We start from the raw sequence: 24,693 nt of genomic DNA, 5'->3' as shown, positions 1-24,693 counted from the left end.
TCAAAGTGTCATCCCCGGACCAGCAGCATCAGTATCTCTTGTGAATCTGTAGGAAGCAGGCAAGTTTTTTGGCCGCTTCCCAGTCCTACTGAATCCAAAATTATGGGAGTGGGCCCAGCAACCCATATTTTAGCAACTCTCCAGGTGACTCTGATGCATGATAAAGTCAGAGTCACTGTCAACCTGAGCACTGTTTGATCAAACAGGAAGTAAATAGATAAAGTCAATAAGCAGACCACTAAGATGATCCCATTTCTGTGCTTCTTTGGCTTTAACTTTCTTTGAATGCTTTAAATCCTCTAATTCTGGCTAAGCTCTCCTCCAATTGAAGTGGTCAAGAAGGCGTGGGTGGATGCCTCTTAACACATCCCATGGCTGCACAACTTGGAAGACTTGGTTGACCATCAGGTAGTTTCCAAGCAGCACCACATTCAGTGGCAGCATCACTTATTACTTACTGTGCACAGTGGGTAGAGCAGATGAAAGAAATAATTTCAATATATGAATGAGAAATAATATGCCATGAATAGGTCCATGAACAAGAAGATAGTAGTAATAGTTGAGAAGAGTATCTTTTAGAAAGGGTATGTTTACGATTTTCTTTCTTGTCTAAACCGCCAGATTTCCAGAGACATGAAAGATAGGGCCCAGACCTAAGCCCACCTCCACATTATCCAGTTATTCAAATTCCTGAAACATCAATGAATCCAAAGTGAATTAACCAGGCATATTTTGATAGTCTCTGCGACACTGGACACTTTAGATAGGAGTCTTAGTTACACATATACCATAAATTCCCTAGGGAGATAAGTAGGCACAAAAGTCACCAAATGGTTCTCCTTTTCAAAGATAAGGAAACTGAGTGGTTAAGTGACTTCCTGGGATGACTTTTCAGAAGGGGCGTCTTAGCCAAGAAGGGAAGTAAGGGACTAGGGACTTCTGCACACAGCTGGGGCTATTCGGGCTGACAGGCATTCATCTTTGAAGTCTCGAAGATGGTGAACTTTTTTGAATGACTTATCGGACAGATGGAGTAATGGCTTCCAGCCATGGAACTCACTTACTCTAGAAGGCTGTCAAGGTTGAAAGTTCTATTTTCAGATCTCCTCCTTCAGGTTTTCTTTTTTTTTATTAATTTTTCCTAACATGGCTCCTAACTGGTTTGGTTGGCCTGGGTAATGGCATTTATCCACTGCTCTCTAGGGTGTCAGACCATGTAGGGGTAAAGGTGTGGGTACCATGCCAGAACATAAACTTATGAATGGTGCCAGCCAAGACCAATTTCTGGCTCACCAAGAAATGATGCACTAGGATCCCTTACGATGCCACTGTGTTTTTCTAGGGCAATGAGTTGACCAAATGACCTTGCAAATCTACTTCCATCTCATCTCCGTTTTCTCACCATATTGTTGCATTACCTAGGGATGAACAAAATATCCCCTTAAGTTGATCTCCAAATTTAAATAAACTAAAAATAGTAATAGGAAACACATGTAGTGCTTACTATGTGCCAAGATCTCTTCGAAGTGCCTTACATATATTATTTACTCATTTAATTCTTATAATCACCCTCTCAGGTAGGTATATTACCACCCCCATTTTACAGATGAGGAAACTAAGGCACAGAGAGGTTAGATTACTTGCCTAGAATTACATAGCTAGTAAGCAATACAACTGGAATTTGGACCCAGGAAATTTGATTCTAGACTTTGTGCTCTTAATTGCTTCCCCCAAGTATCCCTCTTATAAAGGGTAAATTAAACTGAGTTTCCAATCTTAACTTTTCCACTACAAATTTATCTGCAACATATTATCACACTGAGCACAGCATACATTTCACTTGGATTCCATAGGACAGATATAGGTGATGTTACCTACCAGTAACTGGGATGTGAGCCACTTGAGGGTCTTTCCCTAAGTCCTCCCTGTAGACTTTACACCTCACACGCAGGAAAAGCTCACTAACTGTTCCTTGAATATTATGCAAAAGCGTTGGGAAAACTGTGAAAGAACTCTGAAATCTTTCTACAAATGCTCATATATACCCACATCTCTATGCCAATCAGGACTACCTGTATCAGCATCTCTACCATTTTCTTCTTTCTCTCTTTCTGTATATATATATATATATATATATATATATATATCAATCATACATGCTTTGTACAGACATTCCTCAACCCACAGAGCTTTGCCAATCATTCCTCAATCTCCCCCGTGGCAGGATGTACAATTTGATTAGGCACTCACTCTCCTCCGCCCTTCTTTCCTCCCCTTTCTCACCAAGTAGAACACATTTCCACAGTATCAGCTTGGCCTAGTCAGTGCTTTAAAAAAATAATTAAAAACTTAAAAATGCTTTTCAGTGGTTACAGAACAGTAAAGTCAGTTAAAAGTAACACCATTCTCATTATTGCATTAATTGGCAATGATTTGAAATATAATGAACACAAAACTTCCATAGCATTAAGAAAGTAACTTTCATTAACGTGATTTCTCTTCAAACTTATGTTTCAAGTAGAATTCAAGTATTTATAAAACTAATTTTATTGTTAAGACCCCAAACCAGCTTTTATTTTCTATGCAGCAATTTGTAAATGGATCAACCCATCTGTGAATGGGCTAGATTTTTTGTGCGTATCTGGCATGTTACCACATGAAAAACTAGCAGATGTAGAACTAGCCTCAGGTTTGTATTTCTGTTGTCTGGGATAATCATTTAGTTAGCTGTCTTTTACATAAATATCAATGCCCTGATTGAAAACTCAGTTCTTAGTTCTCTGACCCAAGACCTTAGAAGGAATTGACCTCAACCGTGTGAAGCTGTGGGAGCCAGGAAGATGGATCTGAGGAGGATGGGGTGTGGCTCCTGGATCAGGCCTTTTCTGTTCTGGGCTGACTGCCTTGAGCATTTCTAACAAGCGCTGATGCTAGTCCAGGTACCACACTTTGAGAACCTCTATTGCAGAGCATCAGATAACCCTCAGGTGGGCTTGTTAGAATGCTCTTGTACAACATTGGAAGGACATTGGATAATTTTTATTAACAGAAGAAAGGCTGAAAGGAACTTTTTATCATCACCCTTTATCAAGGTTTGTATATTGATAGATTATACCACTCTAGAGATGGAAAATCAGTTGGTTCTTATCAGCCTCAGCAGTTGGACTTCAGAATGGAGGTGGAGGCAAGGAAAAAGCACTGCCATTGTTGAGAGCCTGCTGGGTGCCAGGCACTTACTGGGCACTTTGCCTCCAAAATAATCTCATGGAGTCAACCACCCAGTGCAGTTGGTGTTATTCTCCCATTTTGCAGATGAGGAAACCATGATTAGAGGGCAGAGGCTCTATAGCAGAGCTTCCCAACTGGCACACTGGAATGGGTTATGTGTGCTGAGTTATCAATCCCTTCAGCATCAATGGTGCTAGGATGGGGCCTGAGGTTCCTGAAGCACCCTGGCAGTCACGTCCTAGGGAGAACACAGCCCCCTCCCCAAGCACTGCCAGTGTGCCCCAGGATCCCCTGACCCTCAGTGAGCTCAGATTCAGAGGCAGACACTGCTCCTTTGTCCTCTGACACTCACAGCTCTGGAGGGAAGGGGCAGGGCTACAGGGGTGACCTTAGGAGCCTGCTCATGGTCAAAGTCAGAGAGAGCCTGGAGATGGAATGTTCTCAGGATTAAGGCTGAGGCTGAAGTGCTAAACCAGTAAAAACTTCTCAGGTACCTTTGGGGAAAACAGGTTCCCTTTCTGGTAAGGAAACAAAAGGTCCCTGATGATCCTTGTGCACCACAATCTTAAGATAAAACTAAGAGAAAGAGGAGGAGAAAACAGGACCCTTGGCCATCCCAGCTCCATGGAGCTGCCTCTCAGCAAGGCCGGAAGGTTGCCAGACTTTGTCCTTGGTGAACTGTGGCAGAACCAGAGATTTATGACCTGTATTTTAATAGTCTCTTGATTGGATGATTGGAACTTCCTATATTTTTGTCTGCTGGCTAAGTAGTTTGGTGTCTTCCCAAGGCCCAAATGCTGTAGCCAGACTCCAGGAAAGTCAACGGCTATGTATGTTGGGGAAAGCTTAAGTAACTCAATTGACTTTCAGTTGTTGAGAGCATTGATTTTTCAAAAATTGCACTTATGGTTTATAAGACCCAAAGTAGCCTTGGACAATAGAGCACAGGTTGCACTATTAGTTCTTTAGGCACCTCTTGGCATATTCTGCCCTCTAAAAGGGCCAGTTAATATATTAGGAGCTTCTAGTTCAAGCCAAAGTTTTCCTTTGATACAACTATCGGACAATTGATGCTTATAATCATTCTCATGGGAAGGTAACTTTCAGAGATTCTCAAGTCCCCACAAAGGTTCTGGGAGACATTCTGCCTAAATTAGATATGTCTGGGGAGTTCTGCAGCTTCTCTTTTGTTCTGAATGTGATCTGTGATCTGCTGATAACTTTTCTTTCCCTAGGGACCTTTGTTCTCAGAACCTTCTGCCAACTCATGTTGGGGGGAAGGAAGGCATTTTCCAGGGAGACTAATCATTCCTCATGTTTGTGTAATGCTGTCTAGTCTTTGGTGTTACAGAGAACATTAAAAAATATCCTAGGCTGCTCCTGCTTTTATAAATGAAGAATTGAGGCCTAGGGAGGTTAAGTGATTATCCAAAATGTCACTGCCAGCAAGAGGCAGGGCCAGTGATTATAAATCCAGGGTCCTTGCCAGGATACCAGACTAATCTGTTTATGGGTAGGGGATCCAGGCTCCAGGACGTCTGTGGAGAGAAGCTCTTACTAAGTTTATCCAGGTATGTTACTTCTCTGCTATCTTCATACATAGAATTGGGGGAGTCAGGGGGAGACAAGGACACACTCAAATGAGAGTGTGGGAGATGAGCCACATCTCCTAAGTTTTCTCCTTAGGCAGGGTCTAGAAGGCTATGGAAAGGTGCCCTCTTCCCCTTCTTTCTTCCAATTTAGAAACTAGGTCAGGAAACCAAAGCTAATGGAATCAACATAAAATAGATGAGCTCTGTCATTGGCCTAAGTAATCCAGCTTAAGAAATATTTGGGAAGGATGATGCCAGGGAGACCAAGATATTTATGCAATTAAAATATGTATAAAGAATATGAATATCGTGCCTGAATAGACCTGACTCTTTGAGGTAACGCTTAGCTGAAGGGCAGCCATATGCACCAGGTCTGGGAAAGGAAGGTTGGCAGGCCTGGAAGGCATTTGTTTTGACTCATACACAGGCCACAGGACTGGCACTGGGTACACAGGTATACCCTAGAGAAGAGTGGAGAGAACTTTACAGCCCTCCATGAATTCATTCTGGAAAGATTTGCAGGACATGTACTGTGTGCCAGGGGTGGGGGTGCCAGGGGTGGGGGTGCAGATATGAAGGCTGCATGGCCCCATCTCTGTGAGTTCTCAGTCCAGCAGAGAGATGAGAATGTGGGGGCTGAAGGGGAAGTGGAGCCTAGGGTTAGAGTGGGCGCTGTCAGCTCAGCCGGGGTTGAGGGTGATGAGCACCACCTCCCGGGCAGGGCAGCTGTGATCTCATTATATCTGCAGCCAGCAAGGCTCAGCGCGGACGTGGTCTCAGAGGGATGACCCCATGTTAGCTAACGGGTCCTCTTATGGATTCGTTCTTCCCTGCAAATGGCTTTCAGGTTCCTAAAGAATTTCAGCTGGGTTGCAGGAGTCAGTCGACTTTACCTCACACCCCATCCCGTGCTTAGAATCCAGGACATTGCTTCAAGCATCATAGTTTCACTGTCAAAGGTCAGAGTACCTGGTCTGACATCTGAAGATGAATTTGAAATCAATGGCAATATTTTTCCCCACCATGGAAGTGTGGTTTTAGGCATTGTTGACTAAAGGTATTGCTTAAAGCAATCTCCCTCCAAAATCTCTTTAATAAGCATTTGACATTTATCTATCACTTACTCTGTGACAGGCACTGTATGTACATTAGCTCATTGAATCCTCCCAACAACCCTCTGGGTAGGTCCCATTATTATCCCCAATTCATGGGTGAGTAACTGAAGCTGAGCGAGTAAATGGTTAGCCCAAGATCCCACGAGGGGAAGTGGCTTAGTGGGATTTATGACTCCTGAGCCCATGCTTGGAGCCCAAGCAGCTTAGTCACCACATTCAACTGGGTCTTTATCTGAAATAGTGCAACACTCAAGGCAAATTTCTGTTTCAGGCATTTTCAGAGGGATTGATGGGGCTTCTCAGGCTTAGAAAAGTGTATGGTTTGAGGAAATTATGTTTGCTATAATATTCACAATATGCTTTTTAAAAAAATTTTTTTTTATGGCTCCTGCCGGTGTCTCAGTCCAGGGGAGAGTCCCAACTGGTTCCTGCATCTCTGGCAGAAGCTTTTTTTTTTTGTGAGGAAGATCAGCCCTGAGCTAACATCCGTGCTAATCCTCCTTGTTTTGCTGAGGAAGACCGGCTCTGAGCTAACATCTATTGCCAATCCTCCTCCTTTTTTTTTCCCCCCAAAGCCCCAGTAGATAGTTGTATGTCATAGCTGCACATCCTTCTAGTTGCTCTATGTGGGACACGGCCTCAGCATGGCTGGAGAAGCGGTGCGTTGGTGTGCGCCCGGGATCCGAACCCGGGCTCCCAGTAGCGGAGCGCGTGCACTTAACTGCTAAGCCACGGGGCCGGCCCACAAGATGCTTTTATATTTAAAAAATGACAACAGTAAAGACTCTTTCCTATGTTTTTTTTTTTTTTTTTGTGAGGAAGATCGGCCCTGAACTAACATCGGCCGATCCTCCTCTTTTTGTTGAGGAAGACTGGCCCTGGGCTAACATCCACATCCATCTTCCTCCACTTTATGTGGGATGCCGCCACAGCATGGCTTGCCAAGTGTCAGTGTACGCCCGGGATCCGAACCGGCGAACCCTGGGCTGCCCCAGTGGAGCGTGCACTTAACCGCTTGCACCACCGGGCCGGCCCCACTTTCCTATGATCTTAAGTGAAGGAGGGCACTCATCCGTAATGCCCAAGGTGGGAGAAGCCACAGGCTAAACATCTATCCACGGTGTTGCCAACAGTGAAGTGGAAGATAGTTTCCCTATGAAGTGGGAGGGGTAATAGCGCCTACCCATTCGGGTGATTGTGAGAGTTAAATGAGATAGTGCCTGTAAAGCTCTTAGTACTGTGCTCAATACACCACTATAATTGATTACTCAAAGATTTAAGGGGAGAGAGATGTAATTTGACTAAGTCACCAAAAGTATTTTTTTATTAAAACAAATAGGCACAGATATGACTAGAATGAAAACTTTGCATATAGTTTAAAAGATATAGATCGAACTTCAAAGCAATTTGATGCCTGTTATGGGACCTCTTCAGGATCTGCCTCAGACATGTATCTTTCTCCTGCTTCAAGGGCTATTTCGATAAAAATGGCTAAGATGTCAGACCCTAAAAAGTCCTTTCCTGTTTAATGCCTCCAGCACTGGGGGAAAAAGGGCAAGTGTGACTTCCCTTGAGATGTAAATTAACCCTTTGAGCCCTGGGCACCTAAAGTGGCCCATTTCAAGTCTGTTGTTTTCCAGAACTCCCTTGTATCTACTGAAACTGGGAAGGCTCAGGGGGAGGGTCTGACTTCCAGAAACTATCTAGAAAGGGAGCCCAGTGGGGACAAGGCGTACTTTCTAAGATATGTGGCAAGCCTGAGGAATCTTGGTAACTTCCTCTTGTGTGTTTGCTTATCTCCTTTCTGTCTCCTTTTAGAGATTAGCAGTAACACCCATCCAACCACTCTTGTGAAAGGGACCACTTAATACCATAATTTCCTTTTGCAACTCTGAGGCCCAGAGAGGTTGTGCTATTCTGCACAATCATACAAAAAGTTAGGAGGTGACCTAGAGATTCAAGCACCTGTCTTCCAATGTCTATTCTTGTACACTTGCCACACTAGACTACTTGCACCTCAACAGGGCCCTTCTGGAAATCATGGTGTAAATGTAGGGATTAAATGAGATGATCTATTTAAAGGCTGAGCATAGGGCCTGGCAGAGAGTAAGCCCTCAAAAGATGTTAGCTGTTCATATCCTTTCTCATAAGTAATTCAAAGAAATGCATTTTGGGGTCTAAGGGAGTGGTACCTGACAGTTCTTTTGGTCCACATCCAGGCAGTGATGGTCTTCTTACTGTTGGGGCCCAGGGCAGGCTGCCCCCAAATATCCCACAAAGGCATACTGATTATTTTGAATTAGAGTTCCTTGAGAAAAGAGCTGGTACAAAAAGGGCATTCTGACTCTCCTATCTCTGTTCCTCCTGAATGTAGGAAATAAATCTCCCATGTGAAGGGTGCCCTTCCTGTACCTGGAGGCTAAGAGAGACATCCTTATCACCAAAGTTTGGGAATTCAAGGCTGAGAAGTCTGTATAAAGAAATCTTGTTACTTTTTTACTAATTTACTACCCCCAAAACCAAAGTCTGCTTAAATTCCTTACTAATTAATCACTCAAACCTAAGTTTCTTTGTCCTGTCAAATCCTCACAAATTTGTTTCTTTGTGTAAAAAGATACGTAAACAGCCTGCTTTGTTCACTATCTGAGCATTATTTTTTATGATCTCCCATGCATACATATTAAATTGGTTTTTCTCCTGTTAATCTGGTCTTGTGTTAATTTTATTAATAGTCCAGCCATAAGAACTCAAGAGGGATAGAGGGAGGAATTTCCCCTTCCCTGAAATTACCTCATTTGGAAGCTGCATGGAACTGTCCTTATTCAGAACTATTCCCATGTGGGGGCCGGCCCCGTGGCTTGGCGGTTAAGTGCTCGAGCTCTGCTACTGGCGGCCTGGGTTGGGATCCCAGGCACGTACCAATGCACTGCTTGTCTGGCCATGCTGAGGCGGCGTCCCACATACAGCAACTAGAGGGATGTGCAACTATGACGTACAACTATTTACTGGGGCTTTGGGGAGAAAAGGGGAAAAGAAAAGGAGGAGGATTGGCAATAGATGTTAGCTCAGGGCCGGTCCTCAGCACAAAAGAGGAGGATTGTCATGGATGTTAGCTCAGGGCTGATCTTCCTCAGAAAACAAAAACAAAAACAAAACAAAAGCTGATGTGTTTCTGTAGCATATGAAGTCCTGGTAAGTATTTAGCAATAACACCTGGGTTGAGGGGTCTGGGTCCTTGGTATACCTTTAAAACCAGTGTGGGTGGCATATTCACCAAGAAAAGAGAAATTGGTTATGTGGCAGGTTTGTGCCCTGCTGAGTAAGATTACCATGTTGAAGGATGAATTTCTGGAGCCAGAGCTAGTGTGGGGTTCCACACACAGGTCGTCACACTGAAGAAGAACTAGTTTATAGGGCAAAGGTTTTACTCAGTGGATCCAAAGGAGCAGAACCTTGGTTCTTATTTACTGCTCCTGGGAAGGATGCCCAGCCCAGGCACCCAGGAGGAGGTTGTTAAAGAAAAAAAGACACTTGTTAAAGATGGTAAGGCAGACTTTATTCAGGACCATCCTAACAGGTATAGGGACCACTGCAATAGGATTTTACAGCGGGGGAGAGAGATTGGGCTCAACTCCAAATACAGCATGGGCAAGTGGGAATTTATAGCCAAGGAGCAGGGCCGGGGGTCAGTGTATGGAAAATTACTAAGAGGAAACATCAGGGATAAGAGGGGTTCTGGCTAAATGGACCTAATAGGTTTCTTGCTGAGGACAGGCCAGGGTGATCAGACATCACCTGGGGATGGTGGAGGATGAGGAACCTGATCAGATATTGAGGGTGGGGGGTTCTGGTTAAACTGACTTAGCAGGGTTCTTGCTAAAACTAGATTTTATGAGGAAGTGCACAGATGAACCTAGGAGAAAATTCAGGAGCCTGACTAAACTTCGATCAAGCAAAGAATCTTTGTCAAGGCTGTAGCTCTGACATGCCCCAGTGCTGGCCAGCTAGTGAGCTTCCTGGATGCCACTAACCTTTGTAAAGGAAGTTGTTCCTCTGGAAAGAACTGCAGACAGATTTACAAACACCCAGATTTGGGTGGGGGAGGAGAAGCATCCTACACAGTAAAGAGTCCTTGTCTTACTGAGAGAATTGGCGGGCCGGGAGTAAAGGAAACCCCGTGAAGAGAAACATCCATCCCCAGCGTAAGGGGACAGCTTGTATCTGACCACAGGAAGGCTGGAACATCACTTGGATTTCCTCGAGGAGGCGAAAAGCACCTCCTTTCCATTATGTCCTTTGTTATGAAACCATCTAGGGGAAGAGGGAAGTTTCCATCAGCCCCCGAAGCCTTCACAGAGATGGGCCTCTGTGCCCAGGGAGGCCAAAGGCCCAGGCTCAGATGCACAGAGCATACAGGCTCAGGGAGCTAGCTGCCTTGCATCCCAGGCCACCTGGGCTTTCCTCTAAACAGTGGGACAGAGAGGCAGAAAACCCCTGGTTCCTACTAACCACATTTATTATCAAAGAGATGAGTGATGAATTCTGGTTATAAGAAATTGACTTGGGAGAGAGCCTAGGATGGAGGCTCCCAGTTTAACTCTTTTCTGCCCTGCCCCAGCTTCACATTCAGGATGATGGGAAGATCCTACCCTCACTTCCCCCTCCCCTTTTCCGGCCTGACTGGTCTGAGGAAGAAGTCTACAGAGTCGGATTATTTTTAGCCTTTGAGGCAGGCTGATTCACCCCTCCTCTCGCCCCTTCCTTTGAAATGCGGATTCCTTTTCGCTTTCAGCCCTGCTAGGGCGCTGAGTTCTCTCTAGATTTGTCCTTGAGCAAAGGAGCTCAAAGCTGCTCCCACAGCAGGGTGGCCAGGCCATGGTCTGGTCCCGTAGGAGTGTGGAGGCTCAGCTGAACTGCCAGTAGGAAAGGTTTAAGGGAACTAGGAACTGGTGCTTCTGGCTGCCATGATTTAACGCATAGGTCCATTTGTTCATCCAAGCAGTATAGGCAGGATCCCATAAAACATTCAAGGGGGGTTGGAGAGACAAAGGGAGTGGGAGAGAGGGAGGGAGGGAGAGAGAGAGAGAAGAGAGAAGCAGAGAGAGAGACAGAAAGAGATAGAGAGACAGACAGAGAAAGAGAAGGAGAAAGATACATATAGAGACAGAGAGAGGATCAGCAGCAGGGTGTTATTTCCAAGGAAATATGGATTATTCAGGTAAACAGAGAAATACCCTTTCTACGATGAAAAATGCTCCCACCACAGTTTTAGTTACTTAAAAAAGAAAGGAGTGTGTCTTTTAAAAAATTATCAAGAAATATTTCAAACATGTGAAAGAGTGCAGAGTACGTTATAACTCATGAGTATGAACTCCTAACATCCCGATTTAACATTTAGCACTATTGAATTCTTTTTTCTTTAATATTAAGGAATAAAGCATTACAGATACCAGTTTAAGCCCTCTTGTGCTCTCTCCTCACTTCCCTACCCCATCTGAGGGGCTGTGTTTCCTTCAGTCCATCATAAGTAGTTTCAAAGCAGCAGGAGACATGGAAACTTGTAAATTAGCTGCTACCATTAAAAACATCCCTTTAACTTCTTTCTGTGTTTTAGGTCAGCAACGTCACCATTTCACCAGCACCATCATCATCAGTTTCGATAAAAAACTTCTGTATCACCACAGATTGCAATACAGTCTCCAAGTCATAGATTGTGGGTTCTGGACCAGGTCTGGAATAGGCCTTACCGATTACAGTTGAGAAAACCAAGACCCCAAGAGGCGAGGTGCATACTCAGGTACAGAAGCTGAGAAGGAGCTATGGGCTTTCCCTAGCACCCTAGCACCCCTAGCACAGAGAAGGTTCTCTGTAAATGCCCATTACGTGATTGCCTCTGTTAATGAACGAATGAGAAGTCAAATCCTGTCCACAGTGCATGTGTGGTTCTGTGCCCTGAATTCATCCTGGTCAATGAAAATCTATTAAGAAGGGGTTCATCTTGTTACTTACTGTAATGAAGGGAATATTTCACAAAACTTTCTAACTATAGAAAAGTCTGCTTGGGGCCGGCCCTGTGGCTTGGTGGTTAAGTGCGCGCGCTGCGATGCTGGCGGCCCGGGTTCGGATCCCGGGTGCGCATCGAGGCACCACTTCTCCGTTCATCCTGAGGCCGAGTCCCACATACAGCAACTAGAAGGATGTGCAGCTACGACACACAACTATCCACTGGGGCTTTGGGGGGAAAAAATAAAATAAATAAAATCTTTAAAAAAAAAAAAAAAAAAAAAAAGAAAAGTCTGCTTGGGATCTTTAGAATAGTGTAGTTGGGCAGTAGGTTTTTATTAATACGTAAGAGAAAATATTAGCTAGGAGAATCACACATACAAAACTAAAGAAAGAAAGAAAAGTCTGAGAACTCATAATCAAACAATGTTTCGCATAGTCCAATAGAAACACCCAGAAGCTAGCTGCCCTGGGATGGTACATCCCATTCATTTATCAAACATCTACTATGTGCCAAGATATAAAGAATGGATAAATCACAGCCCTGCAAGAGCTGGGGAAAGTGAGCGCACATGCCTTTCGAGTGGCATTTATGAGCTTACTGGCTTGCTGAGGGGCACAGCTGGTGACTGTGGGAGAGAGATTTAAAAACCCCCAGAGATACCAGCTCATGGGTTGGGACTGAAAGCCAGGTTTCAGGTGCACCAAGCTCTAACCCAGCCCAGACTGCTTCCCAGACTTCTCAGGGGACGGCATCCATTTCTCCCCAGGAATGCAGGCTGTGCAGAGGGCAGGTGGGGGAGGCCTGGGGTGCTAGAGTGCAGGGCACGCAGATATCAAGACCACCTGGGGAGGGACTTCAGCTGTGGATCTTGGCTGGATGGTCATAATGAGATCCAGTGCTGAGTGGGTGTCAGTCACCACGTTACTGGCTGAATCCTCGTAACAAACCTGTAAAGTAGGGGCTATTAAACCCTCAGGGACAGATGATGAATCCAAGGCCCAGAAAGCTTAAGTAACTTGTCTAAGATCACACAAAAGGAAGTGCTGGAGCTGAGGTTCTTTCCCAGGCCAGGGACTCCACAGCTCATGCCTTTTTTTTCTTTTTTTTAATTGAGGTATAATTTACGTACAGTAAAATTCACCCTTTTTAGTGGTGTACAGTTCTATGAACATTGAGAAATGCACACAGTTGTATAACCACCACCCCAATCAACCTATAGAACAATTCCATCACCCTCGAAAATTCCCTTGGGCCTCTTTGTAGTCAATCCCCTCCTTCCATTCACCCACAGCCCTGTGGGGAATGGTTTTGCCTTTTCCAGAATGTCACATAAATGGAATCATACAGCATTTTGAGACTGGTTCCTTTCACTTAGCAAAATGCATTGAGATTCATTCTTCTTCTGTTCTTGTATACAGCTGATGTTTGTTCCTTTCTATTGATGAGTACTATTACATTTTATGGATGTACCAAGGTTTGTTTCCATCCACTAGTTGAAGGACATTTGGGTGGTGCCCAACTTGGGGAGTTTATGAATAAGGGTACATAAACATTTGTGCACAGGTCTTTGTGTGAACTTAAGTTTTTATTTCTTTTGGGTGAATACCTAGGAGTGGGACTGCGTAGCTCACGCTTCTGACCAGGCTGCATGATGCTATGGAACTGGATATTCAGGCTCGGGGAGATGTTAACAGCCCCTGCTGTAGGGAGGAGGGCACAGAGAAAAAATTTTTTTGATTCACACCCTTCTAAAAAATTCAGAAATAATTTTTTTGTTCTAGTCCTCACATTTTTTAATATAGAAAAATGATAATGTTATAATCACAACAGTTCAAGTCTTAGGCTTAAAATATGATTTTTGATCTGTGACGAGTGCTAAAAACTAAACACTACTCTTTTTTGTGCCATTTGTAATCTTAGTTCTCACAACCTAGACAAGACTCACCCCTCCAAAGCACCCCCCACCAAAATGTACATTTCTGGACGTTTCCTACATCACTTTGAAAGCCATTATGGTCAGACCCAGGAATTCAAACAGAAGAAAGTATAGATGAGGTTTTCTTTTCCTCCTCTCTTTAGAATTCTGCTCTTTCCTCCTAGGTTTATTTTAACTCTAATTCCATTCACCCCTACTTCTGCAGCCCCCTCCCTTATTCTCACCCATCATCTGCTTTGGAAGAGAGAGCTAGATTCTCAAATGGAAGCCTTCTTGCTATATTTGGTTAAAATCTCTATATTGAGTCTAGGGCACTTAGACATCAGCCAAACCACGTCACACCACTTTGTGTCCTGATGTGTGTATGTAAGAAGTGTGTGAAATATCCCACTTTTTATGAAACTGTTTTTCTCATTTCTACATAGTGAGTCACTGGCCCTCCCACAAGATGGGTTCTAGTGAATCAACAAAATGAAGTAGGACTTGGTGAAAAGAATTCACCTGCCATGGCTCCTCCATGTAGATGGAGGGATCATTTTCTCCTCCTTCTTTGGGCTGGATGTATTGAGAACCTCTCTCCAAGTTAATACCTGCCTGGGTACAACAGGAAGGTTCACATTCAAGACAAACATAAGCAAGGATCGAGGGAACCTCATTGCTGTGCCCCACGGGGTCATTTTCAGAAGCCAATCTATTTCGAGGTTTCTGAGTGCCTTAGTCTGGGTTCTTCTGAAAGCAGAGCCTGATAGGAATGCTTACATGTGGCTAGTCTATTTGAGAGTGAAACAGGAAAGGAGGAAGAGCCAACAAAAGGATAAGTTATTGAATTGGCCACCACTAAGTGGGACCTTCTGAGAAGCTTTGTGAAATGCACCTCAGGAACATCTGGGGGTGGGGGAAGAGGAAATGGGGAAGCATTTACCCTTCTGATCCCAGCCCCTGGTGGGCTAGTGTTGTCCCTGGGCATCAATACCCCTGCGCTCACCTGGTCTGTGGCTGAGTGTGGGGAAAGCCAGGGGCATGATCCCCACATGGGCCTGTTGGCTACACAGTGTCGCTCCAACAACTGCTGGTGTTAGTTGGGCTTCGGATTCTCTTACTGAGTAAACAGCAGAGCAATTAGGAACCTCCTAGGACTCGGATCCAGCCTTTGTCTTCCTACAGCGCTGGCTGCAAAACTCAGTTGCCCCCTGTGAGCTGGCAAGAATGGTGGCTATGGAATTTCTATTTGGAAGAGGCCTGGGGGCAGCCGTCTGGTTGGGAATTGGGGGTAGGTCTTGAAGCTGAGTTTGCATAGCAGATATTGTTTTTACTTAGTCTGTATGTTTATTTAGGGGGCTCTTAGCTCTGGACACAGCCATCAAGGGCGAGGTCCTTTCCAGCAAATTCTATGCATGTAGCCCAGAGTCTTCAAGGCTTTCCATGCCTGATCTCTTTATAAAACCCGGCAGAGCTCTTTTCCTTTCTCTTGGCTGGGCTCTTTTCCTTTCTCATCCAATGTGCCAATAGGGCCTGCACTCTCCCTCCCTGGGGAGAAGGTGAAGACGAGCAAAGAAGAAATCTTTCCCAGCACAGGAGCTGCACATGAGGTCTTGATTGCCAGGCCTTCAGGGAAATATCTTCAACCCCCAAAGTTCATGACTCCCGGGTTCCAGGCACAACAGTGAGAGCTGGCGGTTTCACAGTGTGCTCTGGTGCCAAGTTTTCAGAGCGGGGAGCCGTGGCGGTTACATGCGTCATCTTACTCAATCAGCCCTCAGACCTGAAGGAAAGGTGACCTCTTTAGTAGATGATTTGTATTTCTTTATGCATGTCTCAGCTTGAAAAGCAGCTTCAGCGACTGTCTCTTAAACCCTGGTTTTGCTCCTGGTCAAGGTATTTTTTTCGACTTGCGGAAGAGGGCAGGGCAGAATGATGAAAAGAATCATCTGGAATTCCCTTTGCTTATGTGTTTCCCCTTTCATTCTCCCTCCCTGTCCCTGCTTCTGGCCATTGAGTTCTCCCAACCTTTAAGCCCCACTTCCTCCAGGCTGTCTGCCCGCTCCAGTTCCCAGAGGTCACCTTCTGCTCTGAAAACAGCCCTTTTCTCACTTGGCCAGCCCTCAACTCACTTGGCCAGGCATCACTTCTGCCTGATGACCGCTCTGGTAATTTGTCTTTTCAGGTACTTCTACTTATCTTTGTCCCTCTCCCCCACAGAATTGCCCAGAAGCCGACCAAGAGACATGGTTTTGATTACAAGTAGTTTATTTGGGAAGTGATTCCAGGCAGCATGGGGAAGGGAGTGGGGAAGTGAGAAAATATAGCACACACGAATGAGCAGGTCACCACTGGGAGCAGCTGGTCTCAGTCCCTCTGGGACCTCTGGGAGATGGCAGAAAGCAAACCTCAGAGTTGTCCCTCCTTACCCCCAAGTGCAAGAAAGTGGAGGTGTTTTTCACCATCTCCTGTTGCTCATTGCTTGAGCTTGCTCCCAAAGGCTCACCTCCCCTGTCCTTTCAGCCTGCTCCCCACAGCCAGTCCAAGAAAGCTCCCAGGCTGAGAGTGAAAGGTGTGTGTAGAAGACAGCCCGGGGGTAGGTCATAGTCACCATTGGACAACCTGCCAGGGGACTCTGGGTGGGACAGCAACCATGAGAGCACTTGTTATGAGTTACTTCTGTCATCTGTAAGAGCTGGTGGAGAAGTAAACCTCCTTGAAATGGTCCAAGGGGAAGGTTTAGGTGTGGGGAACATGCCTCTGAAGACAACCCCGCTGCCTCTGCAAAGGACGTGCTGTGATGTGGCGACTCTCAAATCTCAGCATCCGCCATGCCCTGCCAGCACTGAAAGTCAGCCCTGGAGATGCACAGACTGTGGCCTGAAGTCCTGAGAAGGGCTCGGCCCTAATTGTCCCGCCAGGAGTTTGCAACCCTGCTGTGTTAGCAGTGCATGGCTGGGGCAGGAAAGAGCAAGCTCTGGGATTCAAAAAGGATGGCGCTGCTTCTGGCACCTCCCCCACATTTTTAAACCTGAGGTAGCAGAGGAAAAGGAAAAATATGTGCAAAAAGCACAACAAATTAGGGGAAAAGATGTTGCAGTTCTGCCTTTATATGTTCTCCATTAAGTTTGTCTTTTCCCTGCCGTGATTGTCTGCAGAACTTCTGGTCGACAGGAAATGGGGTTGTGAGGAGAGCTGGAGAGAATTCAAGAAGTATTCCTTATTCCACAGGGAGCTTCAGCCGGCCCACTGGGGGCTCACAGGGAGTCTGGCTCATAGGCATAGCCAGACTAGGAGGTGCTAGACAGGGTGACTTCAAGGACAGCCCCAGGCTCACAACTCCTTGCACCCCCTACTCACCCCCATGTCTTATTCCTCTGGGTCCTTTTAGAGCTGTAGTAGTAACTTCATGCCTGCAATTTTGATTGTCTATATTCACCACTGTCTTTATCAGAGTGTATACTGGGTTAAATAGCGTCCCCCACCTCGTGCACCCAGAACCTCAGAATGTGACCTTATTTGAAAATAGGGTCTTTGCAGATATAATTAGTCAAGAAGAAGTCATACAGGACTAGGAGGGGCTCTAAATCCAGTATGACGGATGCCCAATAAGAGGAAGGAAATTTGGACACAGAGACGCAGATACACGGGGAAGCAGGCTGTGCGAAGGCAGAGGCAGAGACTGGAGAGGTGCAGCTGTAAGCCAAGGAAGGCCAAGGATTCCTGGCACCCACTGGACACTGGGAAGACGCAAGAAAGCGATCTCCCCTAGAGCTGTCAGAGGGAGCGCGGCCCTGCCAACAGCTTGATTTCTGACTTGTAGCCTCCAGAACTGTGAGACATGAGTTTCCATTGCCTCAGGGCCCCCAGATTATGTCGCTTTGTTATGGCAGCCCCTAGGAAACTAGAACAGAGTATAAACTACCTGCAGGCAGGGATGATGTCTTACTCACCTGTGCCCCCTGCAGTGTTTAGTTCAAAGCATGTTGCTTGACTCAAGATGTTAAAGGGAGCCTCTTGAGAGCATACATTACCAGAAGGTATGGCTCCTTATAGCCTGGTTTCTGTCACGGCTGCAGAAATTAGGATATCAGATGCTGAGATCAGGGCTTAGGGGTTTGGGGCACCAGGCAGTTACCTCTTGGGAGGACTGGACAGTACTAGGGAAGGGAAACACTTAAGAGGGAGTTGAGAGTGAGCCAAGACTTCCTTCATCTGCTTCCCAGTTTTGGTTAGAGCTGGCCTGGTTTCAGGGCCCTCACATCTAATTATGTGGGTTCAAAACGGCTCAGACACTCCTCCTGGGAGTGGGGCAAATCCTCAAGAATCCAAGGTCCTGACCGTGGATTCCTCCAGCTGGACTCCAGGGGACTGGGTATCGCCAGGGGTGGGGATGAGGGGGTGGTGGTTTGGGGTTGAAGTCGGCTTCAGCAAATAGCTTATTGTTCTCTCTCACCCTTCTGTGAAAGAGGATCAGAAGTTCACTGCATGGCTCTAAGGAAGTTCCTGGCAGCTCTGTTTATAATAGCAAGATTTTGGAAATGATCCAAATGTCTGACAATAGATGATTGGTTAGATAAAGTATAGTTTAGCCAGACACTGGAATTCTATTCAGCCATTAAAAATGATGTCATGGATGATTGTTTATTGATGTGATAAAAGGATATCATATGGAAAACACATATACAATGTGTAAAATATACAATATTTTACATATATGATATAGGTACGATACCTGTATGCAGGCATAGGAAAACATCCAAGAGGAAATAAGACCGAGGTTTTAACAGGGGTTTTCTCTGGCTAGTGAGATTATGGATGATTTTCTGCCTTTATAACGGGCACATATTTGTTTGTAAACTAAAAACTAAAATTGTTTCTAGTTTTAAAAAATGCTTCTGCAGTCTTCTATAGGTTGAGCCATGAGCTTCCTCCCTCCTTCTCCCCTATCAGAACTTACTTTCCTGCATTCCTTTGCACAGGTTAGGGCTCTCTCTCTCAATGAGTCAACAGAGTCAAGACGGTGCAGAGAAAGCCTCGTTACCAGGGCAGATGGGAGGCTTTGCGGCAGCTTCTGGCAGCCCCTTGGGAATCACCTGTTCGGTGCCACAGGCAGCTGGGGTCACCCGCAAGGGGCCTCCCACACTGTGATCCTTCCACACTGTGCAGGATAGAAGACGCTTCCCTGGCCTCGACTCCCCCAGACCATCCAACGCAGTGTAAGCCTCTCATTCCCTCCAGTAAATCTCGTATTGCTTGAAATCCCGAACTCCACACCCTGTCTCTGAATAGTGATTTTAAATGGTTAGAATGTCCCACTCCGGTTCAACTCAGCCAGCATTTATCTTACTGCTTACTTTGGCCAGGTGCTGAGTTAAGCTGTTGGGGAGCAACGATCACCAGGACAGGGGTCTACCCTCGAGAAGGGACCGTGGCTGATGGAGCAGCGATCAGGTGCCAAGCACTTTGTTGGGGCGTTTATATAGATTCTCAATTTCAATTTAATCGATACAGCAACCCTTTGGGTAAGCGCTAATATTTTTGTGGTACAGGTGATAAACTTAAGGTTTGGAGAGTGCTCACTACTTGTTTAAATAGCAAGATGGGATTTTTTTTTTAATTGAACTACAGTTGACATACAATATTATATTAGTTTCAGGTGTGCAACATAGTGATTTGACATTTATATCCATTATTAAATGATCACCATGACAAGTCTAGCTACCATCTGTCACCATACAAAGTTATGGCAATATTATTGTCTATGTTCCCTGTGCTGTACATTACATCTCCATGACTCATTCATTTTATGACTGGAAGTTTATACCTCTTAATCCCCTTCACATATTTTGCTCATCCACGCCCCCACTCTGGTGACCACCAATTTGTTCTCTGTATCTATAAGTCTGTTTCTGTTTTGTTTTGTTGGTTCGTTTGTTTTGTTTTTTATATTCCACATATAGGTGAAATCATATGGTATTTGTCTTTCTCTGTCTGACTTATTTCACTTACCATAATATCCTCCAGGTCCATCCATATTGTAGCAAATGGCAAGATTTCATCTTTTTTTTATGGCTGAGTAGTATTCCATTCTATTTCAGTATACATACATATATATATACACACAGTGGTATATATACCACATCTTCTTTATCCATTCATCTGTTGATGGGCACTTAGGTTGTTTCCAAGTCTTGGCCATTGCAAATAATGTCACCGTGAGCATAGGGATGCATATATCTTTTCAAATTAGTGTTGTTTTCTTTGGATAAATACCCAGAAGTGGAATAGCTGGATTGTATGGTAGTGCAAGATGGGAACTTAAACCCAGTTCTGTCTGATTCTACTACTACTACTCTACTCTAACTCCTCCTCTATTCTACTAGTACTAGTACTGCTACTACTCTACTATAACCACTACTACTACTACTCTCCTTTAACTACTGCTACTACTCTACTCTACTTATCTGGGAGTCCATTATACAGTGCTCAGTTAGCAATATATCATAATTTACTTAACTATTCCTTATTTTGAATAACTGTAAAGTATTTCCACCGTTATAAGGAGACACCGCTATAATCATGTGCACATACATAGCTTTTTCTGACCTTTTAAAGAAATCTTATACATACACACACATTATGTGTGTGTGAAAAGAAAGACTGGAGGAAAATACACGAAATATTTAACAACATTTACATGTGGGAAGTGGGATTGAGCATGGGAGGAATAGGGAAAATGACTTCCACTTAAAAAAAAATAGACTTCATGTCCCTTGACTGATGATTGGATAAAGAAGACGTGGTATATATATACCATGGAATACTACTCAGCCATAAAAAAACACAAAATCATCCCATTTGCAACAACATGGATGGACCTGGAGGGTATTATGTTAAGCGAAATAAGCCAGAAAGAGAAAGATAAACACTGTATGATTTCACGCATATGTGGAAGATAAACCAACACACAGACAGACATAACTGTTTGGTGGTTACCAGGGGCAAGGAGGGTGGGGCATGGGCACAAGGGGTGGAGGGATGCATTTATATGGTGACAAACAATAACGTACAATAAAAATTTCACAATTAAAAAAAAGAAAAAAATAGACTTTATCTTTCAGAGCAGTTTTCGGTTAACAGCAAACTGAAGGAAAGGTGCAGAGATTTCCCATACAACCCCTCCCTCACACTCCCAGCCTCCCCACCAACCACATCCCCCTACCAGAGTGGTACATTTGTTACAATTGATGAGCCTACATTGACACATCATTATCACCCAGAATCTGTAGTTTACGTTACAGTTCACTCTTGGTGTTGTACATTCCATGAGTTTTGACAAATGTATAATGACATGTATCCACTATTATAATATCATACAAAATAGCTTCACTGCCCTAAAAATCCTCTATGCTCTGCCTATTCATCCTTCCCTCCCCACAACCCCTGGCAACCACTGATCTTTTTACTGTCTCAATAGTTTTGTCTTTTCCAGAATGTCATCTAGTTGGACACCATGCAGTTGGAATCATATGTTATGAAGCCTTTTCTGATTGGCTTCTTTCACTTAGTAATGTAAGTTTCCTCCATGTCTCTCCATGGCTTGAAAACTCATTTCTTTTCAACACTGAATAATATTGTCCCATGTACCACAGTTTATTTATCCGTTCACCTACTGAAGGACATCTTGGGTGCTTCCAAGTTTTGGCAATTATGAATACAGCTGCTATAAACATTTGTGTGCATGTTTTTGTGTGGACATAAGTTTTCAACATATTTGGTTAAATACCAGGGGAAGCAGTTGCTGGATCATATGGTAAGAGTATAGTTTTGTAAGAAACTGCCAAAAGGTCTCCCAAAGTGGCCATACCATTTTGGGATTCCACCAGCAATGAATGAGAGGCCCTGTTGCTCCAGATAGTCACCAGCATTTGGTGCCATTACCATTTTGGATTTGGCCATTCTAATAGGTGTGTAGTGGTAGCTCCTGGTTATTTCTTTATTTATTTTTTGGTGAGGAAGATCAGCCCTGAGCTAACATCCATTGTCAATTCTCCTCTTTTTGCTGAGGAAGATTGGCCCTGAGCTAACATCCGTGCCCACCTTCCTCTACCTCTACCATCAAGCCTGCCACAGCATGGCTTGATGAACGATGCTTATGTCCACTCCCGGGATCCGAACTTGCAAACCCCGGGCCGCTGAAGAGGAGCACACAAACTTAACAACCATTAGCAATTCCCTAATGACGTGTGATGTGGAATGTCTTTTCATGTGCTTATTTTCCTTCTGTATCTCTTTGGTGAGGTGTCTATTGAGGTCTTTTGTGCATTTTTTAATCAGGTTGTTCCTTTTCTTATTGTTGAGTTGTAAGAGTTCTTTGTATATTTTAGATAACAGTCCTTTATTAGATATATCTTTTGCAAATATTTTCTTCCAGCTGTGGCTTGTCTTCTCATTCTCTTGAAAACTTTAACTTTTTACTTTACATATTTCAGTATTGTTTGATTTTTTTTCCCAAAAACCTTGTAGTGCTTTTTGTGATTAAAAAAATTTTTTAAACATTGCCTTCCAATCGGTAACACAACTGCTTTTAGAAGGATTCTAATGCAAAATAAAAGATTTCCCCTAATCAGAGAGCTCCTGTTCTGTCCTGGCCCTGTGAGGAGGAGAGAGTAGTAAGCATGGTGAATATCTCCCACTGGAGGTAGCAAACTTTTAATAGCTTGTGTGTGGTTATGGCTGTGTCACATTCCAGAGTTTAATGGCTATATTATACATTTATATTTATAGGGGCTTGGATGAATAGGAGAGTCTTTGCCTCCCTGAAAAGAAATACTAATAAATTGGATTCCCTTTGGCTAAAAGAAAAAACTGGAGCCAGCTGTCTCAGCTAGAGAGAGCAAAGAGAAAGGTTAAAGACAGAGCACACTGGAGGCCAGAAAAGGACATCTGGCAGAGGATGGACATCTTCAGCTTATGCACTTCTGTGGCCCTTGTAGGAGGAGGCTCCTCCTTTCGGTCAAAGGCTTTGGGTGTCAGACCAGCCACACCATAAACTGACTGTGTGACTTGAACAAGATGCTAAGCTTATCTGACACGGTTTCTTTATTCGGAAAATGCAGGTGACAGTAATAGTAACTATCTCACAGGGTTGTTATGAGAATTAAACGATGCTTCAGATTCAAAGTGCTTTGTAAAGAATGAAGTGCTTGTTCTAACATGCTCTCCAAGCATTCGTTGGGTATTTAGACAAATTGTGTTTGAATGCCTACTGTGTGCAGAGCACTGGGCACACAAGGAACAATAATGCTTGGTGCTCGCCCTCAAGAACCGGTCAGGTAGGGCCGGCCCCGTGGCTTAGCAGTTAAGTGCTCGTGCTCCGCTGCTGGCGGCTCGGGTTCGGATCCCGGGCGCGCACCGACGCACCGCTTCTCCGGCCATGCTGAGGCCGCGTCCCACGTACAGCGACTGGAAGGATGTGCAACTATGACATACAACTATCTACTGGGGCTTTGGAGGAAAAATAAATAAATAAAATTATTAAAAAAAAAAAAAAAAAAAAAAGAACCGGTCAGGTAATATGAAAAGTTAGATATGTGAAAGGATCATCCTACTCCTGTTGCACTGGAGCTTATACCAGATCATCTGTCACTTAAAAATATAGGGCCATCTGTGTTGTTCATTATCATGAGAATGTTCTTCTCATCTTCCAAAGTAGATCAGGCTCCTTGAGGGTAGGGCCACGGCTTCCCTTACCTCCCCCAGCAACTTATATAGTGTTGAGCAAATCAAATCTATTACTGTGTATGAGAAGCTCTCTTTGGACGAGGCTCTGTGTTATTTTAGAAATACATTTAGATATATCTTATGTGCTCTTTAAAACAACCCTAAGAAGTAAGCAATATTATAATTTCAACTTTACAATGAGGAAACAGGCACAGAGAAGTTAAATAACTTCCATGCAGTCTCTCAGCTGTTGAGTGGTGGAGTCAGAATTTGAATCTTGATTTATTTAACTCCATAGCCCATATTCTTAACTATTTTGCTAGGAGCTCTGGAAATGTGGTGACTAGTTGCTAAACTCATCTCAGGGCTTAAAGTAGAGAACTCAGTGTTGAGTTTAAGAGGAGGCATGAGGTGAATGAAATGTTAGAGAGCCCAGAGGGCCCAAGAGCCTTGAGCTCTTGTCATGTCCCGGGGGGGATATCTCTATAGTTGGGAACCATGTACTGTGAGAACTGAGAATCTTTCCCAGCTCTCATTTAGCAGCAGCCAATTAAAGATCCCTGTGAGGCCCACACACGAGGACCTGTCAGTCAGGATGAGGACCCAGTGTGCTTATAGGGCAGCATACAGAGTAGAGGTCCGGGTGGCTCTCTGGGGCTGGGGTCATCTGGGGTGCCGCTTACACAAGACCGAGTGATAGGGGGATGAAAGCAGAAGCTGGGAAGGGGAGCTGCTGGGAGAAACCGGCAAACCGGGGGCAAATGGAGCCTTGCACTGAAAGGTTCAGGTCTTCATTGTTCTTGCTCTTCTAAATAAGTAAGTAGCTCTATCAGTCAGAATGGAGCAGGAAACAGCATCTGGAGAGGGATGTCAAAGAGGGCTTAATAAAGGGGCTACTTACAACAAGTCAGAAAAACCAACACGGGATGGTGAAGTACCTTAGGGCTGTCAGTAGGGAGAAATGTTACCACCCTGGGGGGCCTGAAGGGGCAAGGGGACAATAGCAGATACTGGAACGCCCTGAGAGCTTTCGCTGTAGGGCAGGCCCCTTGACAGGAGCTGTGGCCTTTGGTAGAGGAACACAGCCACTGCCAACCTGCAGTTTGACAG

The 24,693-nt window shown here is 44.5% G+C and overlaps 1 long non-coding RNA gene across 2 annotated transcripts in view; it reads left to right on the top strand.

Moving 5' to 3' along the window:
* The window catches only part of LOC147915938 (uncharacterized), a 34,172-nt gene extending 10,802 nt beyond the window's left edge, over window positions 1–23,370 (top strand). Inside the window, exons 2-6 of one of the 2 annotated variants that reach the window (XR_015553558.1) lie at window positions 11,550–11,732; window positions 18,840–19,076; window positions 19,224–19,311; window positions 21,353–21,432; window positions 22,648–23,370. This is a non-coding gene — a long non-coding RNA (uncharacterized LOC147915938). The remainder of the gene's footprint in view (window positions 1–11,549; window positions 11,733–18,839; window positions 19,077–19,223; window positions 19,312–21,352; window positions 21,433–22,647) is intronic. The other variant, XR_015553557.1, reaches the window with a different exon arrangement.
* The last annotated feature ends 1,323 nt before the right edge of the window (window positions 23,371–24,693 follow it).

Source organism: Ceratotherium simum, chromosome 11, assembly GCF_057802395.1.
Source record: "Ceratotherium simum simum isolate JZ-2026a chromosome 11, ASM5780239v1, whole genome shotgun sequence".
NCBI lineage: Eukaryota > Metazoa > Chordata > Mammalia > Perissodactyla > Rhinocerotidae > Ceratotherium > Ceratotherium simum.
The sequence above is the reverse complement of the archived record's forward strand: the minus strand, read 5'-3'. Positions and strand labels throughout refer to the sequence as shown.